Source organism: Chinchilla lanigera, unplaced genomic scaffold (genome assembly GCF_000276665.1).
Source record: "Chinchilla lanigera isolate Chin_1 unplaced genomic scaffold, ChiLan1.0 scaffold00050, whole genome shotgun sequence".
Taxonomy (NCBI): Eukaryota; Metazoa; Chordata; class Mammalia; order Rodentia; family Chinchillidae; genus Chinchilla; species Chinchilla lanigera.
Genome location: NW_004955451.1, coordinates 11895356 through 11912271, shown reverse-complemented (window position 1 = coordinate 11912271; position 16916 = coordinate 11895356). Strand labels below are relative to the sequence as shown.

The 16916-nt window shown below is 41.8% G+C and overlaps 1 protein-coding gene across 1 annotated transcript in view; it reads right to left on the bottom strand.

The window, feature by feature from the left end:
* Positions 1–14630, bottom strand: part of Spop (speckle-type POZ protein) — a 72628-nt gene extending 57998 nt beyond the window's left edge. Inside the window, exon 1 of the mRNA XM_005394208.2 lies at positions 14397–14630. The gene's annotated coding sequence lies outside the window, so the exon portion shown is untranslated. The remainder of the gene's footprint in view (positions 1–14396) is intronic.
* Positions 14631–16916: the final 2286 nt, after the last annotated feature.

Genomic DNA, 16916 nt, shown 5'->3' with positions numbered 1-16916 from the left:
GGCACTCAACATTCAGTGACTCAAAAAAAAAAAAAACAAAAAACATTCAGTGACTCAGAAGGGGCCCCCTGCTTCCCCAAAGAAATCTAATCTCTCTGCTATTCTAACAGCAGTTCATGACTTTCCTTCATAACATGTATAGTTTGTTACTTGTGCTTACTTGATGAAACTCCCCTCCTAGACTGCAGATTCTAGGAGAGTATGGATTTTAGGTTTGGTTGGTCACTATGCACCCTGCCTTCTGTTTACAAAGCACACAGTACCTATTCAAAAACTAATCAATGAATGAGGTCAAATATATTTTCCGAAAGCACACTCTGATCATATTATTTCTTCAATCAAGAATTCTCAATGTCTCCATGACTTACCACATTGAAGTCACCAGGCGGGCCAGGGATATAGCTCAGCGGCACAAGCGCCCGCATGGCAAGCGCAAGGTCCTGAGTTTGATTCCCGGTACCAAAAAAAAAAATAAAGTCACCAGGCTTGGCAGTGATAGGAAACCATGACGCTGTGAGCCAACTGACTTTCCAGTCTTGCCTCCCAACCCTATGCATCTTGTGCTTCAGTGAAACCACGCTCTTCGTGGGTGCTCTTCATACACACCCTGTCTTAACAAGCACGGCAATTCTTGACCCTAACAAGTTTGCTCATGACATACCTTGTATCTGAATTCCTTTTCCTATTTCTGCCAATCAAAATTCCAACCTTCAGAATCCAATACAAATACCACTTTTACAAAGACAGTTCTCTAACCTCAGCTTCCCCAATTAAATCATCTCTTTTTTCTAGACACCAAGTATATATACTGGTTTCACACTTTACTCACTTCAGAACATGCCCTCCCTGACCATCAATACCTTTTGCTTTCAGTTACTCAGCAGACATTTGCTGAAATGAAGTCAGTTAATATCACTTTTCCTTTCTCTGTATAAATCATATTTAAATTACACATGGGGGTGCCGTTATTCTTTAGCAAGACCCTTTAATGACTACAAGGTCTAAAGCTGGAAGAGACTACCAGCCTTTCCTCTACCTCTTTTCTTCTATGCCTCTTCTGGAAAGGCAGAACCTGCCCAAATGCAATTTTTAGAGCAAATTTTCCCAAATGCAATTTGTGGGGTGGGGTGCTAGGGACTGTATTCAGGGGCACTTTACCGCAGAGCAACATCCCCAGCTCCAAGCCCCAGGGTCTTGCTTAGTTGACCAGGATGGCCTGGAACTTGGAATCCTCCTGCCTTCGCCTCCCAAGAAGCTAGGATAACAGGCATGTACCACTACACACAGCTCAAAAGGCAATTTTTAAAACACATTCAATTGCCACATGAGGTGGAGTACACCTCTAGTCCCAGTCACTCAGGAGGCTGAGATAGGAGGATTGTCTGACCCTAGGGATTCAAGGTAAGCCTGGGTATCACAGCAAGACCCTTCCTCAAAAAAAAAAAAAACCTACTTCTTGACAAAATGTTAAAAGTGTGCATTATTGCCTGATACAAATGCCATAAGTTTTACTAAAATGGTTTATGCTAGAATTACTAGGTACTTGAAAAACTGGCTGAAAATCTGAGGACTCTAAACTCTGATGTTTAGACACATAAATTCCTAAAGATACATTTCTGTTCTACTAGAAACTTAACAAGTTTATGCTCTTTTAAAATATCCCACTCATTCTGACATCATGTTAAGGAACATTAAGTGACTATCCTAGCAATCAAGTAAATTAAACCATCAATAGCCGCTGTACCTTAAGTGTAGACCTTTGTTCCTGTACCTACCTCCTCCCCTAGGACTACAGTGTGGTCCACAGACCCATGGAGTTCCTCTTAAAGGGTCTGTGAGGCAAAACTATTTTCATAGTAATACTAAGAAACTACCTTTTTAAATTATGTTGACATTTGCTCTGATGACACAAATACAACAATGGGTAAAACTGCTGGTGCTTTAGCACAAACCAAGGTAATGCATTGAACTGCACTGGTCATTGTCTCTCACCACCATGTACAGGTGAGTAGAGAAAAGAATCATCTGCAGGGAGAATGTTCATGATCAAACAACAAGAATTATTTTATTAAACCTGAACTCTTGACTACAGGGCTTTTAAAAATTCTGTGTAATGAAATTTATGCACAAAGCACTTCGCAGAATACTCAAGCACAATGGTTTCGAGGAAAAGGACTGTGCTGCCAGCTCAACCAGCTACTTTTTTCATGGAACGCTACTTTTTCTTAGAACAAAGGACAAACGAGTTATTCAGACATGAATATTTAACAGACATTTTCTTGAAAATGGAGTTAAGTCTGTCACATCAGGGAAAACAACTGACAGTATTTGTTGCCAATGATAAAATCCAAGGTTTTAATGAAAAAATTTACAATTTTGGAAAACTTGTAGCTGCTTGACAGCTCCATGGTACTGCCAAACTTTTCTCATGAAATGGATGGTGATATTAACTAATACAGGGTTTTTTGATCTTGTATTATGAAATGTTTAAACATAGGGAAGATCTGCTCACCTCAATAAACCAACACTTCCTAAATGACCAATGCCGGATATTATAAAATTATGTATGGGTAAAAGATCCATTCAGTCATGTACCTGTAGTCCCACCTACTTGGGAGGCTGAAGCAGGAGGATTATTTGAGCCCAGTGGTTTGGAGCCAGCCTGAACAACACAACAAGACCTTATCTCTTAAATAAAAGAACCCATTCAAATACAAGACACACCCATTGATTTAACTGTAACATTAATATTAAAATAATTTCAGAGTCCACACTGTAACTTAACCTATAAGAAACTAACACTTAACCATTAAGAATAGTTAATGATTATTCAATAGGTCACTCATGTATAGCTCTATTTATTTTCTTTGAAGATACCAAAGTATAGTACAACAACTATTTTTTTTTTTTTTTTTTTTTGGTTTTTGGTTTTTCTCCGGTACCGGGAACTGAACTCATGACCTTGCGCTTGCCAGGCAGGCGCTTTGCCTGCTGAGCTAAATCCCCAGCCCCTACAACAACTACTACTGATAATCTCCTACCTCTTTTGTCTGTAACTGACTATTATTTGTCTGTTTTCCTGAGAAACTATCTTGTAGATAACAATATGTAAAACAACAACCATTGATAATTTCCTACCACTTTGTCTGTAATTTGGTAAGCCCCCCCTATTATTATGTTATCCTTCTTTTATTCTTTAAAATTAAAAAAAAAAAAGAAACTAACACTTGTCAAGTTTTGGTACAGTATCAGAGAATAGGCACAACTTCTTAAAAGGCTATAAAATTGCCCAATTATCTTTTAGGTTCTATTTCCTTCACATACCTTTTACATAGCCTTTAAAGTCATATTTTATTCATATATGTCAATCAAAACAATCATATCAGATTAGATTTGAAGCAGACAGAATCTAGCTGTCTTCCATTAAGCTGGACACCTAATTTGCAAAAAATGTACAAAATGGCACTGCTCTCACTAGCTTTTTTGAAGACTTTTTTCATAAAAAATATATTGTGACTATGAGATAATATCTTAGTTACTTTGTCCTCACTGGGATACAATCCCCAACACCCACAGCTCTCAGGAAAGACTGTTATGGCTCACAATTTGTAGAGGTTTCCGTGCAGTTGGTGGCTCCAAGACTGGGAAGGTGGTGAGGCAGAAGGAAGTAGAGATAGAGATCAAGGGAGGAGCCAGGAAGAGGCGGAGATGGGCCACACCCTCAACTAACCACCACCTCTTTAAATCAGGGTTTCCCTCCCAAGTCCCATTTAGCTATAAACTTGTCAGTGGATGAATCCACTGCTGAGTATCACAACCCACGATACAATCACCTCCCACAAGCCCCACCTATGATCCTATGAGGCTTGGGGGTGGGGCATCCAGATAGGTTTGTTGTTTTGTTGGGGGTTTTTTGTGTTTGTTTGAGATAGGTTCTTGCTATGTAATCCAGGCGACCCTGAACTCACTATGTAGTCCAGGCTGGCCTCAAACTTGCAGCCATCCTGCCTCAGCCTGCCAAGTGTTGGGGTTACAGGTGTGTGCCACCAACCCCAATTAGGTTTTTTTTTTGGTACCAGGAATCAAACTCAGGATCTTGTGCTTGCCAGGCAGGCACTTCTGCCGCTGAGCTATATCCCTGGCCCCTTGTTGTTATTTTTACAGTAATATTCTTAAAATGTTTTCTGTTCTAATTTCTAATTTGGTAAATATCAGTATCAATATGTGGCCCACAAACAACAAGATCTTTAAGGTACTCAATAGTTTTTAAAAGCATAGAAAAGGGATGGGGATATAGCTCAGTGGCACAGCTCCTGCCTGGCAAGCGCAAGGTCTTGAGTTCGATTCCCAGTACCCAAAAGAAAAAAAGAAAAACAATCAGAGAGAATCCTACAAGCCATGTTTGAGAGCCAGTGCTTTAAGAAAATCTATTTATATCCGATATAAGCCATGCCCAAAACTGCAGTGTGCACCAAACCTTGCCTTTCTCCACCTACAATTGGTGTTAAAGCTGGGGCAGCTAGCCCCCCAGGGGAAATCAAGCCTTAGCTTGACCAACACAGGTCTCTCTCAGGAATCTGAATTAATCCTCCTGGAGATTAACGTTTATTTACAGCAGAACACAGGAGTCCATTAACTATGGTTGCTGAAGTCCCTGGGACAATTTTGTTTCCAGCCCTCTCTGAAGGCTGGTTGTCCAGCTTTTCCTTGTAGCTTATAACCAGAAGAACTCATAAGGAAATAGCATTTTGGTGTCTTTATTCAAGACACCAACTCAACATGCTTCCCTTCCACTTGACATCATATCTCTATACACTCTGGCAAAACTCACACTTAAATGGAAATTACAGACTCACAAAAGTAATCAGTTGCTAGATAAGGAAGGTCTTTCTTTTTCTTTTGCAGAACATTATACTGTATATACATTCAGTGAATGCATTTAGATAGCAAATGGCTTCAGTAACATGTACCAGCGTGACCAGGTTTGTCAGGGAACTTGATGAACAGAAAAAGGTACTGAGTCTTGCGTTTCCAGGTAAGAACAATTATTGCAAAGTTCTGATAATTACAGCAGTATAGTACCAGTATAAGAAAGCCAAACAGTCCAATGGAATAGAATAGAGAAAATGAAGATAAAAACTCTCATCTACATGAAAACATACAGAGCAGTATGGAACATATAAACTATTCAAACCACGATGCTGGGCCATTAGGTTTTCCTTATGGAAAACTAAAAAGAAAATTAGATCCATACTTCAGGGTTATCTTTAGGAAGGGAATGTTTTGATTCCTACTTCATACTGAATATCAAAACATTCCAGATACATTAGAGACCTGATATGAAAAGCAAAACTGTAAAACTTTTAGAAGAAAATATAATACATAACTATTACCACAGTACTGTACAGGAGAGATTTCCTTCATCAAGACATAGAAAACAAACCATAAGGGGAAAACATAATAAATCTAATTATGTTAACATTTTAAGTTCAGATTCAATACACAATAAAGTTAAGCAAATTAAAACACACCCATTAAGATAACTACTACAAACAAAACAATGCCATATTTTAAGCGTTGGTGCCAATGTGGAGAACTTGGAACCTTGTAAACTTCCGGAGAGAGGGAATGTAAAATAGTGCAGTTGCTAGAGAAAAGAGAATGGAGGACCCTGAAGCTAAAAGCAGGAGTAGGGGATATAGCTTAGGCAGGCCTAGCAGGTGTGAGGCCCTGAGTTTGGCACCAGCACTGCGAAAGAGAAAGAGAGAGAGAGGAAGGAAGACAGTCTAGTCTGTATGACATAGGAATTTCCAAATCTGGGTATGTTGCTGGAGAACTGAAAATGGGGTCTTGAAAAGATATTGTACACTCATATGCATAGCAGCATTACTCAAAATACCCAAAAGGTGAAAACAAGTATTTATGAACAGATAAATGGATAAACAAAATGGGTATTTTTCAGCCTTTAAAATGAAGGAGGGGCTGGGTGTGGTAGTGCATGGCTGTAATCCCAGCACTCAAGAGGCTGAGGTAGAAGGATCATTGAGAGTTGGAGACCAGCTTAGGCTACAAAGTGAGCTCAAGGCCAGCCTGAACTGCATAGCGAGACCCTGTCTCAAAAAGACACACACCTGGGGCTGGGGATTTAGCTCAGTGGTACAGCGCCTGCTTGGCAAGCTTGAGGTCGTGAGTTCAATTCCTGGTACCAGAAAAAAACAAAAAAACAAACAAACAATCAAAAAAACAAAAAGGCACACACCAGCGCCTGCCTGGCAAGCACAAGGTCCTGAGTTTGATTCCTGGTACCAAAAAAAAAAAAAAAAAAAAAAAGGAAATTTTGGCACATGCTACAACATAAATTTACAGGATATCATGCTAAGTGAAACAAGTCAACCACACAAAAAAGACAAATTTTGTATGATTCCACTTGGATGAGACGCCAAGAATGGTCAAATTCCTAGAGATAGAAAGTGAAGGGGTAGCAGTTGTTTAGCAGGTATAACATGTTATAATTTATAAATAATATGGGCCAGGGATATAGCTCAGTGGCATAGCGCCCGCCTGGCAAGCACAAGGTCATGAGTTCAATTGCTGGTACCAATAATAATAATAATAATAATAAAAATAAAAATATTGGAAATATCTTAAATGACAACACAAAATAATTTTTTTTTACCATTTATTATTCATGTAATAAAATACTATACAATTAACACTGACTCAACCTAAGTAAATCTCAAAGACTATATTAAACACAAATATTAATCATGTATAGGATTATACAGTACATACTAGATGATAGCACAGTTGGAAAATGATGAACACCAAATTCAGGACAGGTGTTCATCCCTCTCAGGAGGGAGAGAAGAGGAGAACAGGATCACACCTGTTTCCATAATGTTTTATTTGTCAAAATATCTAAGAGCAAATATAACAAAATGTTAAGATTTGCTATAGCTGGGTGATAGTATATGAATATTATTCTTTATATGTTTATATATTTTATAATTTAAAACCTAAGGCAGCATAAATGATGTTCTATACTGAAGAACTTAGGTTTTTGGGCTTTTCAGCTCTCACCCCAGCCCCAAACTTAGTTTTTTAACAGCAAACTTCTACATGGCCACCTGTTTCTGAATGTCAAAAAACAGAGTATATAAATCTTAATTTAGGATGAATTATTACACATACATTTTTCTTCTTACAAATAAATAGATACACAAATAGGAAAAACCAGAGAAATTTCAGAAAACAACTGCCAAGTCCTTCTCTGGTATATCTGCCATGCAAGAAGATTTATGCCAAGAGTTTCTTCAAACTATCCATGTGCAAAGGTCCTCACTGTGCACAAGGGGCACCGTGTGAATGTGTGTATTCCCACTCTGAGGCCTGCATCCAACTCTCTCACAGCTGCAGGACCAGCTTTGCCATACGGAGCAACAGGGCAACTCCTTGCCAGTTCTATCTAAATGTGGCCATGGTTATAAAAGTGATCACCCCAAACCAGGGGTGGCAGCACAGGCCTATAATCCCCACACTCGAGAGGCTGAGGCAGGAGGATTGCTGTGAGTTCGAGACCAGACTGGACTACAAAGTGAGCTCAAGGCCAGCCTGAACTGCATAGTAAAACCCTGTTTTCAAAAGATTAAAAAGAAAAGAGAGAGTGATCACCCCAGCATTTTCTAAAGAGTTTGTACTTCAGAATTTTTTCCCTGTAATGCGAGCTTTACAGAAACAAAAATAAAAGAAGCTACTAGATCTTATTAGAAAATGTGTCAGCATAGCCTTTTGAAGTGATTTCACCATGCCTGAAAACAAACACAAGAAACAGGTGTGCTTCCCTAGACACACAACCAGAATGAATATGAAGCCAGCATTGTTACGAAACCAGGTTGACACTAATAACCCTGTAAATATGACAGGACTGTAAAAAGAAAACAAAAATGAATTTCCAGCAAGTATCAGAATGTTGTTATTGTCTGGCTTTATGTAACCTGAAATCAGTCAGATTAGTCAAAATACCACTGTGCATGGAACAGTCTAACATTCTCACTAGGACTGGAATTACTCCCGCCCCTGAAAGCAGCTGTAGAATGCAGTTCTACTGTGTCAGTCATTTGTATTAACCTTCATTAATGGGCAGGATTTTCAGAAACACTGGAAGCAACAACACCTCTCCTGAGTTCACAGTACGGGACAGAAATTCACAGGATTCAGCACTGTTCCAAACCCCGAGTCACTGGATATCAGAGTTCACGGCGTAGCTGAAAATTCTCCCTCATTAAGAACAATTTACCTTCCTCCCTTTTTATGATGAAAATCTAGTGATAATAAAAAACATGCTATTACAGCATAATCTTACATAACACTCCAACTGTGTAGAGAAATGTGTGTAAATGAGGTAAAGGGAAGAAAAACATACTGATGCATATACAAAGATGTTTTTATATAAAAATAAAAATGCCACATCCCTAACAGAGCACTATAAACACACAATTTCAGTCTCTAAATTTCATTTAGTGTACCTCTCATTCCAGAAAAAAAGGATTTTCTTCATGAGGAAAAAAGTTCTTCATCTCTTCTATAGCTACCCTTCTGTTAAGATGGAGAAAGAGCAACGCTGCATTCAGATTTACTAGCTGTGTTCCACAAGGAAACCAAGTTCTAAGATCTAGAAACCAGCAATGCCAGTGGCATGGAGTGAGTCAAACGCTAGTCAAGATAAAGGCAGCTGCAGCTTCTAGAATGTGATTCCAGAAGCTCTGTAATGAAGATGAACAACCTAATTTACTGAAAAGGAAGACAGATATAAAAGTAAAGCAAGGACTCCACATCTGGGACAGGAAAAATACAAAGCGAGCCAGGAACTTCTAGTGCCAGAAAGCAAGGAAGCACTCATACACACACTGAGCTGAAAGGGTTCCCACAGCCAAATATGGAACATATTGTGCATCACAAAGATTGCCTGTAATTGCTGGTAAAACACAGTAAATTAAAATCTATGAGTTCATAATGCTACTAAAGGAGAGAAAAAGAAATGATTCATTTATTTCCATTAAAGATGACCATTATACCATCTCCTCTCTCAGAAAATATTAAATGAAAAGAATTAAGAAGTTCTCCTAACTTTTTTTTTGAGACAGGGTCTCACTACGTAGTTCAGGCTGACCTTGAACTCGCAGGCTATCCTCAAACTCACAGTGATCTTCCTGCCTCAGCCTCCCAAGTGCTGGGATTACAAGCAAAATCCCCAACTGGTTACCAGGAATTATAATTTATTCCTAACAGATGAGGAAATACTTGTATAAGATTGAAAACTAATCAATGTAAAAAGTATGGAAGAACTAGAAAAGCATCATTTTTGTAGCAACCAGTGAATTAACTGATTCAGGCAAGAACCATCATCCTTTGGTGAGAGATTACTGGAAAAGTATAAATGGTGCAGTGCCAGAGTGGCATTGCTCAAGTTGCTAACTACAAAGGGAAAAACAACACCTCCAGATGAAAAGAGCCAGTGTTTGTCAACTAAAACACATGATCAAACCAACAGCATCATTAGTACAGAGAGGGCTGTGACACATTTCTCCTAGTATGATGGGATGAGGAGCAGTACTCTTAGCAAAACTGTTTCATCAGAATCTAAACCTTGCCTCGTGTGTTCGCACACACCTGTGTAACTCAGGAGGCTGAGGCAGGAGGATCACTGCGAGTCTGAGACCAGCCTGGGCTACTTAGTGAACTCAAGGCCAGCCTGAAGTATACAGCCAAACCATGTCTCAAAAAAAAAAAAAAAAAAAAATCTACGTAACACAGGGATAAAGGAACAAATTAAATGAAACTGTGAGGAAATGACCAGAAAATTCCACAGGTGATCCATGCTACAATACAAATGGTCTGGTCTCTTAAACAAACAAACAAACAAACAAATAAGGTCATACGAGTTCTAAACTGGGATTTCTTTTTTTTTTGAGACAGAGTCTCGCTATGCAGTTCAGGCTGGCCTTGAGCTCACTCTGTAGCCCAGGCTGGTCTCAAACTTGCAAAGATCCTCCTGCCTCAGCCTCTCGAGTGCTGGAATTACAGGTATGCACCTGTAATTACACCTGGCTAACATTGGGACTTTTTTTTTAGTACTTGCCAGGCAGGCACTTACACAACTGAGCTATATCCCCAGCCTTGAACTGGGATTTTTAAAAAGACTAAAGAGACTTGTTTGAAGAAAAGCTACAAACAGCTTTAAAAAAAAAGGCACCTATAAAAAGGTGACCATGAAGTGAATATAGATAATATTCAGATTACTGTTAATTGCCTTAATTGTGACAAGTATTGTAACAATAATTAAGTAAAATAATGACTACTTCAGGGGGCTGGGAATATAGCTCAGTGGCATAAGCGCCTGCCTGGCAAGCACAATGTCCTGAGTTCAATTCCTGATACCAAAAAAAAAAACCAGGTAATGACTACTTCAAAGAGATGCATCTAAAGTATTTATGGGGGAAATGCTGTGTTGACCTGCAATATAAAAAATATATATATACATATTACATATCTAAACTCATACATACATATATACGTAAACCAAATACAAAATGTGAACACCTAGTGAATCTACCTGATGGTTATAGGGTATAACTGTACTTTTCTTTCTTTCTTTTTTCTTTTTTTGAGACAGGGTTTCATTATGCATTTCAGGCTGGCCTCGAACTCACTTTTGTAGCCCAGGCTGGCCTCAAACTTGCAGCAATCCTCCTGTTTCAGCTCCAGTGGGCTGGGCTGGGATTACAGGCATGCGCCACCACATGCGGCAACAGTGTTATTCTTTTTTTTAATTTAAAAAAAAAATGGAAGGCTGGATACATACCTGTACTTAGGAGCCTGAGGAGCCTGAGAAGCCTGAGGCAGGAGCCTGAGGCAGGAGGATCACAGTTTAAAGCCAGCCTGGCAAATTTAGGGAGTCCCTATCTCAAAATAAAATAAAATAGCCAAGAGTTGTAGCACATCCCTATGTTCCCAGTACTCTGACAGCTGAGACAGGAGGATCCCAAGCTTGAGCCTAGTATGGGCAACTCAGTGACTTAGAAAAACCCTGTCTCAAAATAAAAAATAAAAAGGGGCTGGGGATGTTGATCAGTGCAAAGGTCCTGTGTCCAACTGCCAATAATAAAATAAAATAGGACTAAGGATATAGCTCAGTAGTACAGAGCTTGCCTAGCATATGCAAGGCCCTGGGTTCATCCTCAGTATTGCTGAAAAGTTGGTGGGGGGGGCTCAAAATGTACTCGCTCCAAAAAGGCCTCTGAAAGGAACTCTGCTTTAACCCTGATTACATCTTTGCGAGGTCTTCTTAGACATTCAATCTGGATTTCCAATAAGATTGTAAGCCCTTTAGGTACACACATCTTTTCATTCTACTTCTCCACAGCTCTTTGTGAAACATTCTGCCATCAGCAGTTCTTTAAAGGTCTGAGGTTGAGGCAAGAACACAGAGGCAAACAGGGTTACATTGTGAGTTCAAGGCCAGCCCGAACTACACAGTGAAACCCTGTCTCAAAAAACAAACAAAAAAAAAAGAGAGAGAGAGAGAAAAAGACAAAGTTGGCTGAACTGATGGTACAACTACACAATGCAATATCTGCCATCTTTTAAAAAGGAGGAGAAACTATATATAGTATATGAAATGACCACCAAGATAAATAAAAAAGCAATAAAAGGCATAATATCTACCATCTGTATAAAGCAAACAAAAAGAAACAAAAAAATAGCAAAGAATATATAGGCTTTGTGCTAGTACCCGCAGGCTCTCTCTGGAAGGACAAACAAGATGCCGCTTTGCAAGGGTACAAGATGAATGAAAGGAGGGTGCCAGAGACTTTTCACTCTCTCACTGGGTACCTTTTGAATTTTGTTTCATATGTATGTACATGTGTTACCCATTTTAAAAAGTGATTTTTAAAAACAAGGCTCTCCAGCAATATGAATTAATTAACAATACTTATCTTAATCCCAAAAGCATTCTATGCCTTTGTACCATCAAAATTTTAAATGAGGCCTCAGTGAATTCAACTAGACAAAATGTTTCCAGATAAGAACAAAGCAGCCTAGATCACAGAAGCCAACAGAGAAGACAGACATTTACTACCATAATAGTTTCACTTCTAGATTTTACAAGAACCTTGATCCAGTCTGAACATTAGGCAACATTAAGTATTATCAACTACCAAATCAGCTACTGTAAAGATTGCTCTAAAAGGAGAAGTTACCAAATTACCAAACAGAAACCAACTGCCCCAACTGTGTGAAGTTGTTGCAATAACGTCTACTCCTTAGTCGTCACACAAGAAAAGTCTCCAGCTCTTTCCTAGCAACACAGGATGATAGACGCACCCCAAATCCCTGTGCTTCCTGTCATGTTTTAGCTCCACCTGTAACATGGCAACAAGAGACAGCACAAAAGATAGCTGAACCATTTAAAGTCCAGAATTAATGAAAAAACGTATGTTTGTTTCTTTATTTATTTTAAGGCCTTCGAGCATGAGATCTTAAGGCAGCTGCGGCAAACTTAGGGCATGCCTGCTGCAGTGGGGTATTTGTTATCATTGAAAGCTCTAAAAGGTTTACCCTCACAGTCCCAGGGTTAAGAATGGTAGCCGAAAACAAAACAAAACAAAACAAAAACCTTGGGAGTAGAAAAGTAGAACACAAAGGGAAAAATCAAAACTAAGGCTAATATGTCACTCCCAGTTGTTCAACCAGAAGATAAGGGTAGCAGGGATTGGGCAGGGTTTGGTGGCGCACCCCTATAATCCCAGCACTTGGGAGGCTGAGGCAGGAGGATCACTGTGAGTTCGAGACCAGCCTGGACTAAAGTTCAAGGCCAGCCTGAACTGCACAGTCAAACCCTGTCTCAAAAAGACTGAAAAAAAAAAAAAAAGGGAGTAGCAAGGATAATTGAAAAACACAGAAAATATCCCTCCCTCCCTCTCTGTGTGCCCCCTACAAGAGTTTAGCTATTCATTTCAACACTGTTTAGCCAACTTTTTGCTAGTAAGAAGGATGGCAGAAGTAAGACACAGTCAAGTATCCAAGAGTAGTAACACACGGGCAAATTAAAAGACCAAGTGCTATCTGCCAACGGAAACCCAGGTCCTAAGTCACTGGAATATGACTTAACTTTAAATTTATTTCAGTATTTGCCAACATGAAAAAAAAATCACTATTATTTAAAACCTCCACCAGATAAGTTATTGTTCACCAACTGCTTCAAATTGTCTGTTTTCATGTGATGGTCATAGACATCAATAAAACACAGCTAGAATGAAATCACTAAGGAAGAAATTAGGCAAAATAGAGGCAAATAGGTCATACAAAATTGGAAGACTAGGGCTGGGGATTTAGCTCAGCGGCAAAGCGCCTGCCTGGCAAGCGCAAGGTCGTGAGTTCGGTTCCCGGTACCGGAGAAAAACCAAAAACAAACAAACAAACAAAAAAAAAAAAAATCGGAAGACTGGTACATTAAAATCTTCGTCTTGATTTACAGTTTATGACCTTAAACTTTAAACTGTGTGTGTTGTTTACCCCTCCTTATCCAGTGCTGTGACAGTAATTACGAATTTTATTCAAAGAAATTACCCCCCTCCCCGTTTCTTTTCTATGACCCTTAGTCCTTAGCACTCCCTTGCCAGAATAATTAAATAGGTTGGGGCAGCTACTCCGAAATCTCAGGGAAGTTTGTACTCAAGTCTTACGACGGTGAGAGTTGAGGAAAGGAAAAGTAATCCTAGAACAAGTTGCAGTGACAGTTTCAAAAGCGTCAGCGTGGGACACGTTGGCTCTGGGAGATGTTGGTAGCCTGGGAGTCTCTAGGGCAACAACACACTCGAGTAATGGTTTGTCCTTAAGGCCCTCACACAATTTAAATTCTCCTTCTCGGACAGGAGCTACAGGCTTACTGCTGGGCAGCAAGTCTAGCCCACTGCCTGGGAAGAAGGCGGCGCACAGTCCCGGAGCTCTTTATCCCGCAGGTCCCTGCAACACGGCGCTGCGCATGCGCCCCGAGGGCACCGAGGAGGCAAGCCGACCGCGTTCGCATTCGCGCATGCGCAGTCACCCATCTCGCCGCAGGCGACAGCTCACTATTTGGCAAGGGGGATGGGGCTGGGCGATGATGGGGGGGGCTAGAGGCTGGGGGCGCGTCTGTGTCTCCTGAATGCTTGGGATAGGGAGAAGGGTCGGTGGACTAGGTTCTGGCATTCGCAGGCCACGTAATCCGAGTGTAGGAAATGGGACAGAGAAGACTGTGTGCGGAGGGGGGCAGTGGGGTCAGTCACCTCTCACGGGAGGCGCCCCCCACCCCGTCAGGACATCCTCCGCCATCGACTCTCCTTCCCCCAACTCACCTGAGAGCGGCGGCGACAGCTGCTTGTCCCCGTCCCCCTGCGCTCGCCTCATACTGTCCGCAACATCCGGGACCTGCGGGACCGCCGATACACAAATACACACTCGGAGCGCGCACACTCACACACATACACATACACACACACACACACACACACACACACACACCCCGACACACACCGGCCGCGCGTCCTGGCGTCAGTACGTCGACGCAGCGAGCGCGTACCCGCCGGCCCCACCCCGTGCGGCCTCCTCCCCTCCGCTCCCCTCCCCGAGTGCTCCTGCCCCTCCTACCTCGGCCTCAAGACCCCGCCTACCTTCCCTACTGCGCAGGCGTCCAGGGGCCCAGCCAGTGACTGAGGATTGGAGGGGGGGAAGGAGGGGCCTGCGTGAAAGAGGCGGGAACTCGGAAGGGGTCGCGTGCGGGGCGCGCAGCCTGCGAGGAGGTGCGAGGCCCTAATCAAGGCGCCAAGTCGAGGGTCCAGGTGGGCAGCAGAAGTATGAAGCCGTTTTGCAGCAGGAGGTTATGTCTGCGAGAAGTTTATAGATTGCTAACGACTTTTGCATGCATTTCCTTTAAAAAAAAAATCCTATTGGTAAAATACTTTGGAGTTTAGCCAGACATGGTGGCGCTCGCCTCTAATCCCAGCACTCGTGGGGCTAAGGGAGGAGGATCGCCTCCAGTTCGAGGCTAGCCTGGACTACATTCAAAGCCAAGCTGACCTGTCTCAAAAAATATATTTTTTTAACTTTCTAACGCAAGAGACTCTTTAAAGTACCATTTAAAAATCAGCATTTGGAAAAAATAAAAGTCAGCATTTGGAAACAAAACCCATTTTTCCCAGAGATGGTAGGATATATAAGTGACCTAACCAAAAGGAAACTGATCGGGTGACAGTTTGTTGTCTTGGACACCTGGGTCCCCAGATTTGAGCTCCCGTGGGCCATAAGAGATTTCTTGTGTTGAGTAAAAGTCTCAAAACAGCTTGGCTCTGAGTGGAAAAACAAAAAAAGTCTCTGTGTTGGAATAATAATGTCCGCAACGGAATATTTGTGGTTGCTATGATTCTTTCCTTGAGCTTAAACTTTAAAAAATTATTCCTACTGAATCAACTACTGAATCAAGTGAAATAATCCAGAGGTAGCGCTTTTTTTTTCCTTCCAGAGGCACACACAATGCATGGGGCGCAGGACGCAAGAGAACTACCCAAGGATGAGCCCGCAGGCTATGGAGCAAGCATGTGGGCCCTGCCTGGGGACCGCTTCCAGGAGTCTGCTGCCTGCCAGGCCTGTGGGACCGTCTCCAGGAGACAGTGCTCCCTGTCCCCTGCCACATGTGTCCTGGCGCCAGGTGGCTGGTGAGCCAGTTCAGCAGGGAAGGCTGGCAGCCACGACGACCAAAGCTACAGGGGTTTGGAAAGAAACCCCTGACAGTGCCAGCCTGCCTTCCCAAGGCTCTTAACGGCAGAAGCAGACCCTAGGATCCCTGAGTTTATAATTTTCTAGGAATCAAAAACAAAACACGCTGAACTCGTCAAACTTACACGACCCATATTTCAGCCAAGATGATATAGTTTTTAAATGGAAACCCCAAATTCTACAATGATAGTGGGCCTGGCCCTCCTTCAAACCAAAAAGAACTTTGGTCACCTGTTAGGCAGATGCATGAAACTGTCCCGTTAGACTTTATCAGCCTTAGTGCAAACATTCAGTCCTTTAGCTGAAGCCAGAAAGGTTTTGGGTTCCCGTGGAAATTCAGAATGCCTCAGAGGCATCATGCACGCCCATGACCAGTTAGAAGCAGCCAGCTCCTGGTCCCACTGAGCCTGTTTAGTTCCTTGTTCTTTTCCCCTTAGGTTTTGCAGGAAGGCAGGGAAGGAAGGAAAAGATAGTCATTGGAGATGGGGATGGGGAAGAGGTGCAGAAAGAGGGAACTAGCTGGGGTGATGGCACATGCCTGTAGTCCCAGCATTTGGGAGGCTGAGGCAGGAGAATTGCTATGGGTTTGAGGCCAGGCTGGGCTACATATTGAGTTCAAAGCCAGACTGAACTACATAGCGAGATCCTGTCTCAGAAAGAAAGAAAAAAAGAAAAGAAAGATAGGGAGGAAGGAAGGAAGAAAGTACCTCAAACAGGGCCACCCTGCCTTAGCTTCCTCACCACTGAGACTAATCCTCTCAGTTTAGCCAGACTCTGCCCAGGATCTGGGAGGGGACTCCTCAGGGCACGGAAATCTGTGCCAGCAGCTGGTCTAGGCTGGGCCTGAATCCCCCAGTGGTCCAAAAGGGCAAAGAGGCCCCAGGCCCATCTGCACGCAGAGGCTCCACTTCTCCTGGAGGGACCAGCCCGCCCACCTGAGAGGTGATCCTCCCAGCCTCTGTACAAAGGGCTTTGATTTGGTGTGGAGCTGATTAAATGATTGTAGATGTCCTTGGAACACTATGTGGAAGAATTTTAAACAGCTTCTCCTTTTTAATATGCACTTCCTCTTCGGTTTTAATTATTTTGTTCCTACATTTTCC